This window comes from Muntiacus reevesi, chromosome 6 (genome assembly GCF_963930625.1).
Source record: "Muntiacus reevesi chromosome 6, mMunRee1.1, whole genome shotgun sequence".
Classification (NCBI taxonomy): domain Eukaryota; kingdom Metazoa; phylum Chordata; class Mammalia; order Artiodactyla; family Cervidae; genus Muntiacus; species Muntiacus reevesi.
In genome coordinates this window covers 5436897-5451147 of record NC_089254.1, presented here as the reverse complement: position 1 = coordinate 5451147, position 14251 = coordinate 5436897, and the positions used below count along the sequence as shown (strand labels likewise).

General features: G+C 46.6%; 1 protein-coding gene across 1 annotated transcript in view; it reads right to left on the bottom strand.

The window, feature by feature from the left end:
- The window catches only part of LOC136171108 (GPI ethanolamine phosphate transferase 1-like), a 97524-nt gene that overhangs the window by 44011 nt on the left and 39262 nt on the right, over positions 1–14251 (bottom strand). Inside the window, exons 8-11 of the transcript XR_010663745.1 lie at positions 13450–13553; positions 10588–10754; positions 8775–8899; positions 6459–6525 (exon numbers count right to left, since the gene is read on the bottom strand). The gene's annotated coding sequence lies outside the window, so the exon portion shown is untranslated. The remainder of the gene's footprint in view (positions 1–6458; positions 6526–8774; positions 8900–10587; positions 10755–13449; positions 13554–14251) is intronic.

The following is a 14251-nucleotide window of genomic DNA, read 5'->3' as shown; positions in this document are numbered from 1 at the left end:
ACCTGTGAGTCCTGGAGGGTGTCCCCGTGCCGGAGTCAAGCACCTGTCCCATCCCGGCACCTTTTGAACATGGTCTGTCGATAGTGTTTGTTGGTCTGAGGCCTGCCTCCCTGACAGGCGGTGATGCTGAGGCAGCAGCCCTTCACTGTTGCTGGCCCGACAGCGCCAGGCACGGGGACCGGGACGCAGCACACGCATGGAGGCGAGGGGAGCACCTGGACTTTCGGGGTAGACCCTCAGGCCCAGCAGAGCCCCATGAGACCAGCATTCCCCACCCTCATCCCGCTGTCCACACCCACTCCAGGTATGCACTCTGCCCTGCTCTCCCCGCCTCACTCACTGCGAGCTTTCTTTCCAATTCTCTGGGCTCTGAAGCCCTTCCCACAAGCATCTCTTGAGGTTGGGACCACCCACAGTCCCCCTGGTCTCTCTGCCCCCCTCCATCCCCACAGGAAGTTCAGGCACCTATTTTATGCTCCCTGAATCTTCTCAGCTCCTTTCATGAGTGTGAATCTTGGGTTCCAGCCACACGAGAAGGGCCTCACAGGACAGGAACCTTCTAGCATTGAGTTGGGGGAGAGTCCTGTCTGAACGTGCTCCCTCGATTCGGGTGCATCTGGGTTCAAATCCCTCCCCCAGGTGCCAGCAGCCGTGTGGCCTTACTGCCACGCTGCATGCTCGCTCTGCTCTCAGTAAATGGAGATAAAACAGCACTCAGACCCTGAGGGATAAACCTGATGGCACTCATACTGTACCCATCACGACAGTAGGACAGACCTGGCGAGGAATGACGTGATCACTGTGATTATTCCCAGCCTCAGCACTGGGGGCGTCCCATAGCTGTGAAACACGCAAGCAGGAGAGGTGGTGGGTCTAGATCAAGGGGTGGGCTCCTTCCCTTACGGGGGCAGATGCTGCCCCAGGAGACCTGGATCAGCGCACCCTTGCAGGGGCTGGTCAGGACCCACCGATGCATCCGTGCAGGTGAATAGATTCTCAGTTCACTTTTGCCTGCGTGATGCTGGTTCATCACACACAATGCTATGAGGAGTGAGGAGCACTTCTGAATTCTGCTGATAAAAGATGGAAGAGACATTTCAAAGCCATGATTCAGTTTGATCTTCAGGATGGAAGGAACGAAAGCCCTCAGTTGGATTAAGCTCAAATGTGTCCTGGGACAATGATAATTAACACAGGGTCACACTGGGCGAGGCCTAAAATGCCTCACACAGACCAGCCTGCTCCTGGGTGCCCCAGAGCCCCCCATAAGGAGGCTGTGTGCCAGAAAGGGCACGAAGCCTTAGGAGAAATGGGGTCATGAAAGGGCACAAGGGCCAGCACCACTGCAGAACGTTGTCATCGGTCGTTGCTAAAGCTCAGCTCTACTGAGGGAGGGAGAAGCTTCAAACACGCGTACAGGATGGACACAAAATCTCAGAGCAAGCTTGGGTCCTCCGTGGGGCTGTGGAGGCCGCTGTCAGAGAACTGCATTTTCTGTTAGAGGTACTTGGGTAGAGCCTGACAGATGCCAGGGTCTGTGTCCAGCTCAGGCAGACAAGGTAAGAAGGAATACAGCCGCGAGGGCGGGAGGAGGGGGATGGAGTTTGGGGACCCCTCAGCCCTCACCCCGTGAGAAAGATGCTTGTTGCACAGTGATACCACAGCCCCTTCCCTTAGCTGGGCCTCGCCTGGGAAGACAGAGGAGAGGAGATCGGACCCATACCCCAAGGATGGGGCTGGAATGATGCCAGCCCCCAAGGCTGTGTCACTCCAGAGGATACAGGGGATCTCAAAGGGAGCAGTGGGTGGGGAAAGGCAGAGGGGCCTCTGGTGGGAAGGGGGTCCCCAGAAAGACGGCTGCAGAGAGAACTAGCTTCACCCCAAGGAGCTCTGGCCTTTACCCTTGACTCTGGGGAGCGGACGGCTGTGTCTGCTAGGACTAATCCCCCACACAGTGTAATAGCAGGGCTGACAACGAGGGCTTTGGGTCATTTCACATCAGTTCTGAGTCCTGGAGGACTGGGAACTAAAAGTATTCACTGGCTCTCCCGGAGGGGCCAGGAAATGTAGGCAGCCTACTGCCAGCCTGTGACAGCCCAGGGACACACCCTGACTGGTTGTGACATGTATTGCAGTTTTGCAAGATGTTACCATCAGAACAAACTGGGAAAAGTACACAGAGGTTGTCTATTATGTGACTCTGTTGTTCATTTGCTAAATCAACTCTGATTCTTTGCGACCCCATGGACTGCAGCACACCAGGCTTCCCTGTCCACCACCAACTCCTGGAGTTCACTCAAACTCATGTCCATTGAGTCAGTGATGCCATCCAGCCATCTCATCCTCTGTCGTCCCCTTCTCCACTTGCCTTCAATCTTTCCCAGCATCAGGGTCTTTTCCAACAAGTTGACTCTTCATATCAGGTGGCCAAAGTATTGGAGCTTCATCTTCAGCAACAGTCCTTCCAATGAATACTCAGGGTTGATTCCCTTTAGGATTGAATGATTTGATCTCCTTGTTGTCCAAGGAACTCTCAAGAGTCTTCTCCAGCACCACAGTTCAAAAGCATCAATTCTTCAGCACTCAGCCTTTTTTATGGTCCAGTTCTCACATCTACAGATGACTACTGGTAAAACCACAGCTTTGGCTAGATGGACCTTTGTTGGCAAAGTGATGTCTCTGCTTTTTAATATGTTGTCTAGGTTTATCATAGCTTTCCCTGCAAGGAGCAAGCATCTTTTAATTTCATGACTGCAGTCACTGTCCACAGTGATTTTGGAGCCCAAGAAAATAAAATCTGTCACTGTTTCCACTTTATCCCTTTTTCTATGTGATGAAGTGATTGAACCAGATGCATGTGGCTCTATCATTATCTTAATAAATATTTCAATTGAAAAAGGAAAAGACTAAACATAAACTCCTGTAGAAGGAAATTCTGGATACCCTTGCTGAGTGGATTCCCAATGGGGTTCTCCTTTCTCCACGAGGAAAGGAAGAGCCAAGGCTACCACCGCCACATCCTGAGTCTTACATGTGATTGACTGACAGCACAACCTGCCTCCTAGCCTCTTCAAGTACTGAGAATATCTGTAGGAGTCAGGGGTTCCAGAGACCCCATGGCTGGAACACAGCAGTTGCACGCCCCAGGACCAGGCCCACCCAGCACCCAGATGAGGCAGCCTGGACAGAGAGCTTTCTGCTCCGGCCACAAGGGAGGAGGCAGCCTCTGTCCTTCTCGAGCCCCCACTGCCTGAATGTTTCCTTCCAAGGCTTCCATGGCCCCACGGACAGAAGCAGAAGCCCTCTGGAAGTGTCCGCTGCATCCTCACCAGCCATTCCATCTTGCCTGCCCTGGATCCCCTCCCCGCCCCCCTCCCCAGGGACCTCCGTGTCAGCTTCCCACCTTCATACCTTCTGCCTGTCTGCCTTCAACCCTCTGCTTTCTGTTTCTTATCCTTTTCTCAATAAAATCTACCAGGAATTCCCACTGATCACTCCAAGATGACCAACTGAAACAGTCTCACTGGCAAATTGTTTCAAAAGAAACTGAACAGAAAGTGTCTTTCCTGGGACTTCCCTGGTGATCCAGTGCCCAAGACTCTGCGCTCCCAATGCAGGGACTATCCCTGGTCAGGGAACCAGATTCCACATGCTGTAAATAGAGAGTTCACATGGGACTTCCCTGACCATCCAGTGGTTCAGAATCCACCTGCCAATGCAGGGAACATGGGTTCAACCCCTGGTCCAGGAAGATCCCACATGCTGTGGACCAACTAAGCCCGGGGGCCACAGCTACTGAGCCCCAAGGCCCCTGGAGCCCGTGCTCCGAAACGAGAGAAGCCCCCGCCAGGAGAAGCACGTGCCCAGCAACTGAAGAGAGGCCCTGCCGGCCGCGGCTGGAGCAAGTCTGTGCACAGCAGTGAAGAACCAGCACAGCCCCAGAGAAAGAATCAAGTTTAAAAAAGAGTCTGTATGCTGAGACCAAAGATCCCACAATACCTCAACAAGGACTGAAGATCCCATGTGATATAACTAAGACTTGGAGCAGCCAAACACATACATAAATAAGTAAATATTGTTTTTTTAAAAAGCACCTTTCCTAAAGCAGCAGTTGGGAGAAAACCAGGTTCTGATAAGCCTCTTGGTCAAATACTGGCCAAGATGACTAATCTCAATTATTTTAATGGTTTCTTCTGATCACACTATAGAACAAGGTTGACCTGGTCTTGTCCAAAGTTGAAGAATGCTAAATATTTGGTGACAAGCAAGAAAACGACACTCAGAGGAGGGCAAGCAGGTAAAAGGTGCTCATTCACTGTGAAGACCCCACCCATGGTTAATAAGAGCCTTGCCAATAATAAATAGAATCGTCCAAATTGCCCTCATGCATAAGCCTGGGCAGTGAGTGGAGGGTAGTGGTGCTCACTGGATCCCTCGGCCCCCCGGGAACAGCCTCTACGTTTGGCACCAACAGCCCCTCAATGATGCAGCTCTTCCCACAGCCCCAGGCCTGGGAGCCCCAGGACAGGAGAGCAGCCGGTGCTGCGGGGCAGGGTCCTGTGGGCTGTGCCCCCTGGGGCTCTCAGCCCTCTAATCTGATAGCCGTGGATTGCCATCAGCTGGCCAGGAGCCCGGACGTCCAGTTCCCAGCCTGACATCTGAATCCAGTGGCCCAGCGCCTTGGCCCAGGATCAGGGTTTGCAGCTCATGCAGCCACGCCTATGGCCACAGCCAGCTTGTCCCTCCTCCCTGGACCCCAACCCCAGCCTTGCGCCTCTGACTCCAGTCAGCTGGGGGGACAGACATCTGCCATGGTCACAGCTGGGGACCTAGCGCCCGTGGGGACAGGCCAGGAGCGCCCGCGGCCACCTGGTGGGCCAGCCAACAGCTCCACATCTCCTGGATCCCGAGCGCTCCTCCCACCCTCCTGCCTCCACCCTCTCTGTGTGTTAACTCAGTCACTCAGAATCCCATCGGTTCACAATGACAAGTGCTTCTGACTGCACTTTGCAGACGGGGGCAGAGCTCAGATCTGAAGCCACAGGGCTGGGCTGCAGCACTGCTGCTGTGATTGCGGCCGGCTCGACGCACGCCATCCAGCCATCACTCAGGTGGGGGGAGCTGGTCCACTCCTGCATCGCCTGAGTGTGGTCCACAGGTGGACCCAAGTGAGGAGAGCTGAGAAACCCCTGGAGTTCCACAAATGGGCAGTGAGCCAGGCCCAGCAGCCGGCTGGATGCCTGGCACAAGCCACAGCATGGCCAGGAAACATCTAGACCCTCCAGCTGGCTCCTGCCACCTGCCTCCCCCCCGCCCTGGGCAGTGGCTCTGCCTGCAGCTAAGGAGCTGGTTCTCCTGCCCCGAGGACAGAGAGGATGCTCATAAGCCGGTCCCTTGACTGAGGAGAGGCCTTCCAGAAAGAGAAAGCCCTGCTGCCTTCCTAGAGCCTCAGATCCAAGCCACTTATTCCTGGCTCACCTTTGAATTCTTTGAATTCTGCTTAAGAAAACCTCAATGCTCCACTGAGGGAGGAGGGAAGTTAAGTAAACTGTTAGCCCCTCAGTCACGTCCTATTCTTTGTGACGCAATGGACTCCAGGCTCCTCTGTCCACAGGATTCTCTAAGCAAGAATACTGGAGTGGGTTGCCATTCCCTTCTCCAGGGAGGCTCCCAGTAAACACACAAAGCTCACTTTCTTCTTGGGAGGAATCCAGTTTTTTGTTTTTTTTTTAAATTGATTTGCTTAATTGTTTTAATTTGCTCACCTATATTCAGGAATTCCAAGAAAGCCAAAGAAAAGATGCTGGAAGACTTACCCCAAGGACAGGAAACTCTCCTGCCATCCCACACACAACAGTGGGTCCTCTTCAGTGGGACAACACAGCCTTTGCAATCTGATATCACCGTTGTATTTCACTTACTAACACTGTGTTGGTACAGCTAAGGTTAACTGTTGTCCAATTAGCCCAAGTTCTGAGTTTTTGGAGTTCACTGTAAACGTGAGAAGAGTCTGGCAGGCTATCCCACAGTAAGTTTCATGATGTTAACATTATATTATAATATGGTATGTTACTATATAATTATATTACATTTATATAATATATTATCAATCAGTCAGTTCAGTCACTCAGTCATGTCTGACTCTTTGCAACCCCACGGACTGCAGCATGCCAGGCTTCCTAGTCCATCACCAACTCCCAGAACTTGCTCAAACTCATATCCACCGAGTCGGTGATGCCATCCAACTATCTCATCCTCTGTTGTCCCCTTCTTCTGCCCTCAATCTTTCCCAGCATCAGGGTCTTTTCCTATGAGTCAGTTATATATTATTATATTATTATATAGTGGTGTAATATAATATTAAGTTAATATTATGAAGGAGAGCCCAAAGAGACAGTTCACTAAAGTCTTTGGATATCAGGAAAATTTTTCCAAATAAAATTTAATCAGATACTCACAAATGGGCCCCACTTCTAAGAGGTTGTCAAAGGAGCAGCAGGACGTGGTCCCCAGTGTAGCCACCACCTGGAGGGTAAGAAGCAAATGTACTTTGTTCAGTCCTATGTCATAGTCCCTGCTGTAACCTCCACACACAGCCACACCCCCAGGCCCAGCCCTGGAAATCCATGAAGCTCTTGAGACCAGGATCTGCATCTTATTTTTTCATGTTGCTAGGAACTCACACTTTGCTGGCACAGATTGGGTGCTGAAACATTCACTGCATGCAAACACCCTCCAAATGATCAAAAAGCATCTGATGTTTTCAAAACCAAAGAGCCTAATTGATCTATGGTGGCAGGTGCTGTCTAAATAATGAAATTTCTCTTTCCATGTGACAAGACTGACATTTCATTCAATCTGTGTGGCCTTTATGGAGCCTCCAGCAATTATCTGTGCCCCGAGAATAGAGACGGAAGGATCAGAAAAACAAAACCTGTAAACTTGAGAACCAGGCTGGAGGCCTCCCTGGTTGCATTTCACCTATGCCCACCTGTGTTTGATCTGAAAGCGAAACGTGTCTGAGTCAAAGCGGTCTTCCAGGGAGGTGTGGGGCTCTGCCCGGGGATGGCTCAGCGGACATAGTCAGGGAAGGCCAAGAGTGTGGGAGGCTATTGCCGCTGCACGGATAGCTTGTGATACCCACAGGGAGAGGGGATGCCGTGCCATGCAGGGCCACACAGGGATGCACCAGTGTTGAGCAGGAGGTGGAGGAAGGGCTGGGGAGAGGGGAAAGGGGGAGCATGAACTCCAGGTTCCAGCAGAAAGGAACAGGCGAGGCAGGCTTAGTGCTGACAAGCGTGAGTTATTTCAGATCACTGCAATGGGCTATGGGCACAAGAGCTGCTCTGGTTGTCTGGCCCCTGGCTCTGGGGGATCAGGGCGGGAGAACAGTGGCCTGGAGTGTGAGAGCCCCCGCAGGGCGTGTGGCCAGGTCTGTGGGCTCTGAGAGTGCTGGTGTGCCTAGGAAAGCGGCACTTTCCTCTCAGGTGCCGAGGAGCTGGCTAGGCCGCCAGGGTCAGCAAGCTTCCTGAGACATCCAGTTACCAGCCACCAGAATGAAAAGGCAAGATGGATACACAGAGGTCGAAGCCAAGCAGGTGGGATACTGAGGCCAGATGGAGGCCCAGCTCTGCCTCCTGCGGGCGCCTGCTGGGTGTTTGCTTTCTCATTTACAACACAAATGCGCTGGACCTGGATATGCCCAGAGCCTAAGGTCTGAGAGTGTAGACTTTGCAGCTTTGCCCTTTCCCACGGCTTCTCAGACCCTGTCCTCCCACCTGTGTGCCCACCCCTCACACCCCTCCCCGCCCCCGTCCAAGCACCAGCCATTCTCCTGCTTAATCCTGACCAGAAGAGTCACTGGGTGGGATCTGAGTCAGTGAGCCATTTTCCTCTGGAGTTTGCGATTCCTTCCAAAAATATAACCGAATACCAAAACGCTTTGTCTAAGGGCCCTGGTTTGGTAGGTAGAACATGAAACCTATAAAATGTTTTGTCTATGTCATAAAGCTTGTGTAGCTTAAAAAAAAAAAAACCACAGGATGATTCAACCGTCTTAATATCACTTGCAAATTATTTTCTCAAGCCCACAGAGTGCCACACACAAGGACCACTGAGACCGGCGTGCGCAGGGCCTTGTACGCCGCATCAAGACGCCTAGATTTTACTCCACACGCGACAAGAAGCCACTAAAGACTTAGGAAGAAGGCAGTGCCTAAATATCAGAATTGTGGGTCAGTGCGACAGCCGAAGGGCAGAGGGGACGGGCGAGAAGGGAGAGGGTGGAGGCAGGGAGAGGAGGTGGGCAGATCCTATTATTCTGGATAAGACTATGACAAATGCCCGGATCAGGCCAGTGGTGATGGTGAGAGGCAGCCGGGTATTTATGAAACAAAGTGAAAAAGTATGGAAATCAGGCAAGAGGAGGGAATACTGAAGATGACTTTAACCACAATTCATATAAAACTTGTTGAATTACACGAAATTCATATTTAGAAACAGATTGCAACATCAGAATAATGGAAGGAAACCAACTTTTATTTCACATGTAATTGAGGAAAAAGTACACAAAAGGGGAAAGTATGGGTTGTGAATTCACAAAGATGTACCCTTTACCTCTGCCCTACACATTACAGTTTCCTTCTGAGGCGATGACCCACACCGACCTCACAGTGCCATGCTAACAATTCACCGGGGGAGTGCATATTAACCCAACCCAAATGAGGCAGCAATAATCAGCAGGCTCAAGTTCTAAGTACAGCTGCTTAAACTACCTTGAGATGGCTCCTCCTGTGACCTCTCGAAGAAGGCGGCAGTGATGGGGAACGAACTCCAAGAGTTTATCATACATGAGCTGGAGATCACTCAGACGACTATCAACAATCTGTTCTAGAATCACCTATTAAACGAACAGCATTTTAAAAAAGCATCTCAAAGAGAGGTATGAATTACACACTACAGGAAAAATAGAGAAAACCTCAAAAGTATGTTTCTTCATGCCCCCTCCTCCCCAACTAACATGTTTTCTAACAGTAACAGCTATACTCCGAACTAGTTTCAGGATTTGGAAGCACAGCTCTGACCCAGGGGAGACACAGGCTGGGTGACAGAGACTGGCCTGAAGCCGGAAAGCCAAGCACATTTGCCTCCTCCCCTCGTGAGACTGAAAACAAAATAAAATGACAATTTCCCATAACAACAGACCCTCCCTGTACTGACCTCGGCCTTTTCTTCTACCATAATTTAGATCAGGGGAAGGTGTGAGACACAGAAAGATGGAAATATATATTTTATTTTATTTTACTTTATTATTTTATCTTTTGTGTTAAGGTTGAGAGTCAAGAGGTTAACAACAAGATAAGCATATGAATTAAAAAAAAAATTAAAATGTGGCCTTGGTTTATTTAGTATGCCACTGAAACATCAAATGTTTCTCTCATTTAGCACATTAGGTTCAGTTCAATGAAAAAAAAAAGGCATAAGTTAGTAACGATTTTCACTTACTGAGACAGAAATAATATAGGTAATTTGTCTTTTTCATTCTTATCAAGTTAGGTAAGAAATATAACAGGATAGGAAGAGAGGAAACTGACAGATCATTTATTTTTAGTAACTCTAATAACAGCTGAAAGGATTACTGAAGTTAATCCTTACATTTCATTTTTATCAATGGGATTCCGTTTCCCCCATTTATAAATGGGAGGCTTTCATCCCAAAGTCATGGTGAACAGGACTTTGTACTCACTGGACAGAAAGAGCACCCACACGGACAGAGGACTGAAGAGAGTCTGCAAACACTGAGGATGGGCTTGTGACTTTTATCAGTTTGAATCAGATGAAGTTGCCGCTTTTGTGTGTCAGAAAACATTGAGTATTGGCAACTTCATATGGTACAGTCTACATCCTGGCTGCTCAAAGACAGAATATGCTTACTTTCCAAAGTGTAAGTGCATTTTGGAGATGAAGGACACTGGATAGTCAAGTTCTGGACTTAGGGTATTACGCTGCTAATTTGCCTATGAAAGTCCTGCATCAGTGGTTTCCTCCCTCCCACGTTCCTAGCTAAGAGACTCCTCAGTATTCAAGACTTAGGCCACATCTCTGTGAAGACAACCTTCAGCACAGACTTTCCGTGGTCAGGGTTTCAGCAGGCTCCCTTACCAGGAGCTTACACTGCGGTTTTGGTATCTGCTTACTTGTTCCATTTTACCCACTAGACCAATAGTTAAAAATTCATTTTAAGAATTTAGTGGCAAATAATTTACATACCATAAAACTGACCTAAAAATGTTTTGATACATTTCTTCTTCCTAGGCACGACCCTCCTCCCACTAAATTAACATGATCCCTGGGCTACAGCATCACTAAAAAACCCTGAGAAGGTGCCTGACTCCTGCATGCCGGTTGTCACCACCAGGGACCAACCTTTTCTTCCAACTGATGGTACTACAGTAACTGAGAATCTTCACAGAAAGGCCTCTAAACTACCCCTTACACCCAGTAAAGCATCCAAGACAGAGCAGATGCTCTATGAACATCTGCTGAATGGAGGCCTTATTCAACAGTACACAAACCTCATCTACGTACGGTTTCACGAGGACTTGACCAACTGACGCCTCTGCATCCCGCGTCTTGTCAATTGTGGCCTAAGTCTGTAAGCAGTGCCAAATAATATCGACACTGGAAGTCTGAAGACCTTCTAATAGGAGGCCTTCCAGTGACTGTTGTAACATGGCTGTAATACCAGCTATACGCTGCAAGAAAGACAGGTTAAAAAGCTCCAGTTGTAATCATTTCTAAAGATCCAGACACACACATAACAGATTTCTTATCCCAACAGAAAATATGTAAAATTAAATATTAACATTTTCTGGAGAGGAACAATGAATCTCTCCTCCTCCTCACATCTCTTTGTAAGTTAATCTTTGCTGTATCAAAGGATTTAGATATCACTTCAGAATGAGGTTCTTTTAAGCTACAGAGTAAATCTGGCAAACATCATGATTCTAAAGTCCAGTCAAGAGTTTTGGATAAGTTAATTCTGACTAAATCATATAGTGTGTCAAGTTACATGAAATTTAGAATAAATTTTACCCTTATAACTCAGAGAATATGCCTGTATGTTTACACAAAATCTATGTGTGACACTTAGGAGGCAGGGGCCTAAAAAACAAAAACTGAAAGAGAAAATTCAAAGCTAGTTTCAAAATCCTGCAGATCAACAACTGTCAGAACAATACAGGCATACCTTAGTGATACTGCAGGTGTGGTTCTAGGCCACCACAATAAATTGATTATTACACAATAAAGCCAGTTATGGGGGTTTCTTGGATTCTCACCAGATATAAAGCATATGTTTATACCGTACTACATACAGTATATTGAGTTGGCAAAAGCATTATGTGTAAAACAAACAAGATATAGACTTTAATTACTTTAATTAAAACATGCTTTATTGCTAAAAAATGTAACCATCATGTGACCCTTCAGTAAGCTATCAACATTTTGCTGGTGGAGGTTTGAAATACTGTGAAAATTACCAGAATGAGATACAGAGATAACAGCACTTGAAGTGAGCAAGTGCTGTTAAAAGGGTACTAGCATGGTGATAGACCTGCTTGATGCAGAGTTTCAATAAACCTTCAATTAAAAAAAAGTGCAGTATCTGTGAAACACAAAAAATCTAAGGGCAATAAAATAAGGTCTGCCTGTACCAGGTAAAATCAAAATTATTTAGCAAATTCCTAAATACTACAGTGTGAAAAATCTAATTTTGTCTTATTTTGTCCAAAAGAGGCAAACCTTTTGAAATGCAAAAGGCTTCAAAGCAAGCCTTTGCTTTGAACAGCATGAAACTCTAACTGATTAAATTCTGTGGCAATTCTCTCCAACATCTGTCCAGTCAAACGTGGGCTAGTGGAGACAATTAAAAAGAGTTAATTCCTAAAGGTTTTTAATTTCCAAGAATATATCACATGATCAGCAATCCTGATGCTTTCATTGTGCTTTTCCATAGCCCCCTTGTTATAAGGTAGAAGCTATAGCATCCTTTGCACCATGAAATTTTACAGCACGTTCTAGGACAGTGGAAAACTAGAAACGTTAAGCATAAGCCCCTGACACTGCCAGACCCCGACCACAGGGTCCAGCCGAGAAGCAAGAGCTGCCCCAGGCCAGTGTAGGTGTTTATATCTCCTTCCCCAGCCTCTCTCATTCAGGGCCGTCTTCATTGTTAACTTCCCTTCCCTCTCTCTACCTCTACCCGGTTATTTACATTACACTGCCCTGGTTTTCCCTCCTCTACAACTCAAAGTTGCTGATCTGAATTTTTAAAAAGTCCTCAAAGGTGATTCTGAGCAAGAAACAGCATAATAACTATTACATTAAAGATGGAATATCACAAAGGAACAGTATTATAGAAAAAGACATTGTGATGCATCTCTATCAAAGGAAGAGCAGGGATGGACAAAAATGGAAAGAAAACAGGAAGGCAGGTATGGCGGATGTCGAGTGAGGATAAGCTGGCAGGAGCTGCCAAGGCAGCTGAGGGCAAGAGACTTGGAACAGTTTGAGACAAACAGCTCCCCTGGATGGGTGAGAAGGGATGACCCATCAAATGGGGTCACAAACAGTCGAACGTGACTGAGCAACTCAACTGAACTGAGGGCCTACTACATGCCAGGTATGGGCTGATGGCACCTCAGTGTCAGACAACCTGCAGAGGAGTTCCCGCTAGCCTTCTACTGTCAATGACACCAGGAGTTGAGTTCCATGGCTCAGGCTGCACAGTGGAATATACAGCACAAATCTGTCCATGGCACCACAGTGCTTCCCATGGTGTTGGTATGAGCTACACATTTTCTGAGTCACTCACCTACCTGGCTGATTTAAAATTCAGACTACAAAGATAAGAAGACAGCTGCAGTATGTAACAAAGAAAATGGTCATCTTTTTCTAATTTCACAAGTTTTTTTTTGTTTTTTTTTCTTGTTGACAAACGTTAACTAAATGCGCCTATCCTGTTTCTTAATGATGTAATGCTAGGGTAAGATACATAAGTGGCAATACTCTGACCATTACTCTGATCTAAATGAATTTAGAAAAGATGAAAGCTATTTCATATCTTGAAGATCAACAAAATTTTGCCAGTGCTTCTCTAAGGCAATTCCAAAGACTAAAATTCTTCCAATAAAAGCACACTCCTCTGATTCCCTGTGAAGTGATGTATTGGAACTGTGGCCCATAACCATAAAGCCTTTATAAGGATGTATTATAAACTTTACCATCTCACACCCTCCACTTTCCACAAGCTACACTCAAAAACACTGAACCATAGACTTGGCTTTTCTTCTTTTTCGGAAATGAATTTTAACTAAAAAATAAAAATAAAAAATTTAGGCTAGATGTGAAGTATTAATTTATGTAATATTTAGTAAAGAAAATACTTACCTGCTTGCTTCTAGTGCAGATGTTTCTTTAGAATGTTGAGAATTTAAGATTTTTTCAATTTTCTCAACTGATGGAATAACTTGTATAAGCCACAACACACATATCTACAAAATAATAATTAAGCAAAAAACAAAGTTATCACGATATTTCATCTTAATCATTTCATTTCCCCATTCTAAATACAGGGACATACAAAACAAAAAGTCAACTTAGAGTATGTAGGGCATTCTATATTTTGAATATTTCTACATAAAACTGAATTCCCAAGAATGCAAATGTTAACTTTAGGTGTCAAGAAGAAGCACATTTTCAATATTCTACTGCAAGTTTATAGTTGAAAAAAGAGAAAACTAGACTTTTTGTTTCCTCATTTCCCACACTTTTATTCATTTATTTTCCTATCTTAAATGAACCTCTCTATAGGTATTACATTTATTTTCTTATGACCCTTTTTCGTGTTATAACTGTAGCTTCTGATCATCTTTATCCTATTGACATGTATATGACACAATTATATGCTTAAGCATCAGTTCATTAAAGCCATTATTATACAACCTTATCAAAGAAGTTGAGCATTATACAAAAACCCAACCTTAAAAGCACAGAAAGATATAAAGCACTCATTAAACAAACAGTTCCCAGAACTATACAGTAGTATAGCACCAGGAATTCTATTCAGTGCTCTGTGGTGACCTGAATGGGAAGGAATCTAAACACGAGGGGACACGTGTGTGTGTGTGATGGATCCACTCTGCTGTGCAGCAGAGACTAAAGCACTTTAAAGCACTGGACTCAAGTAAAA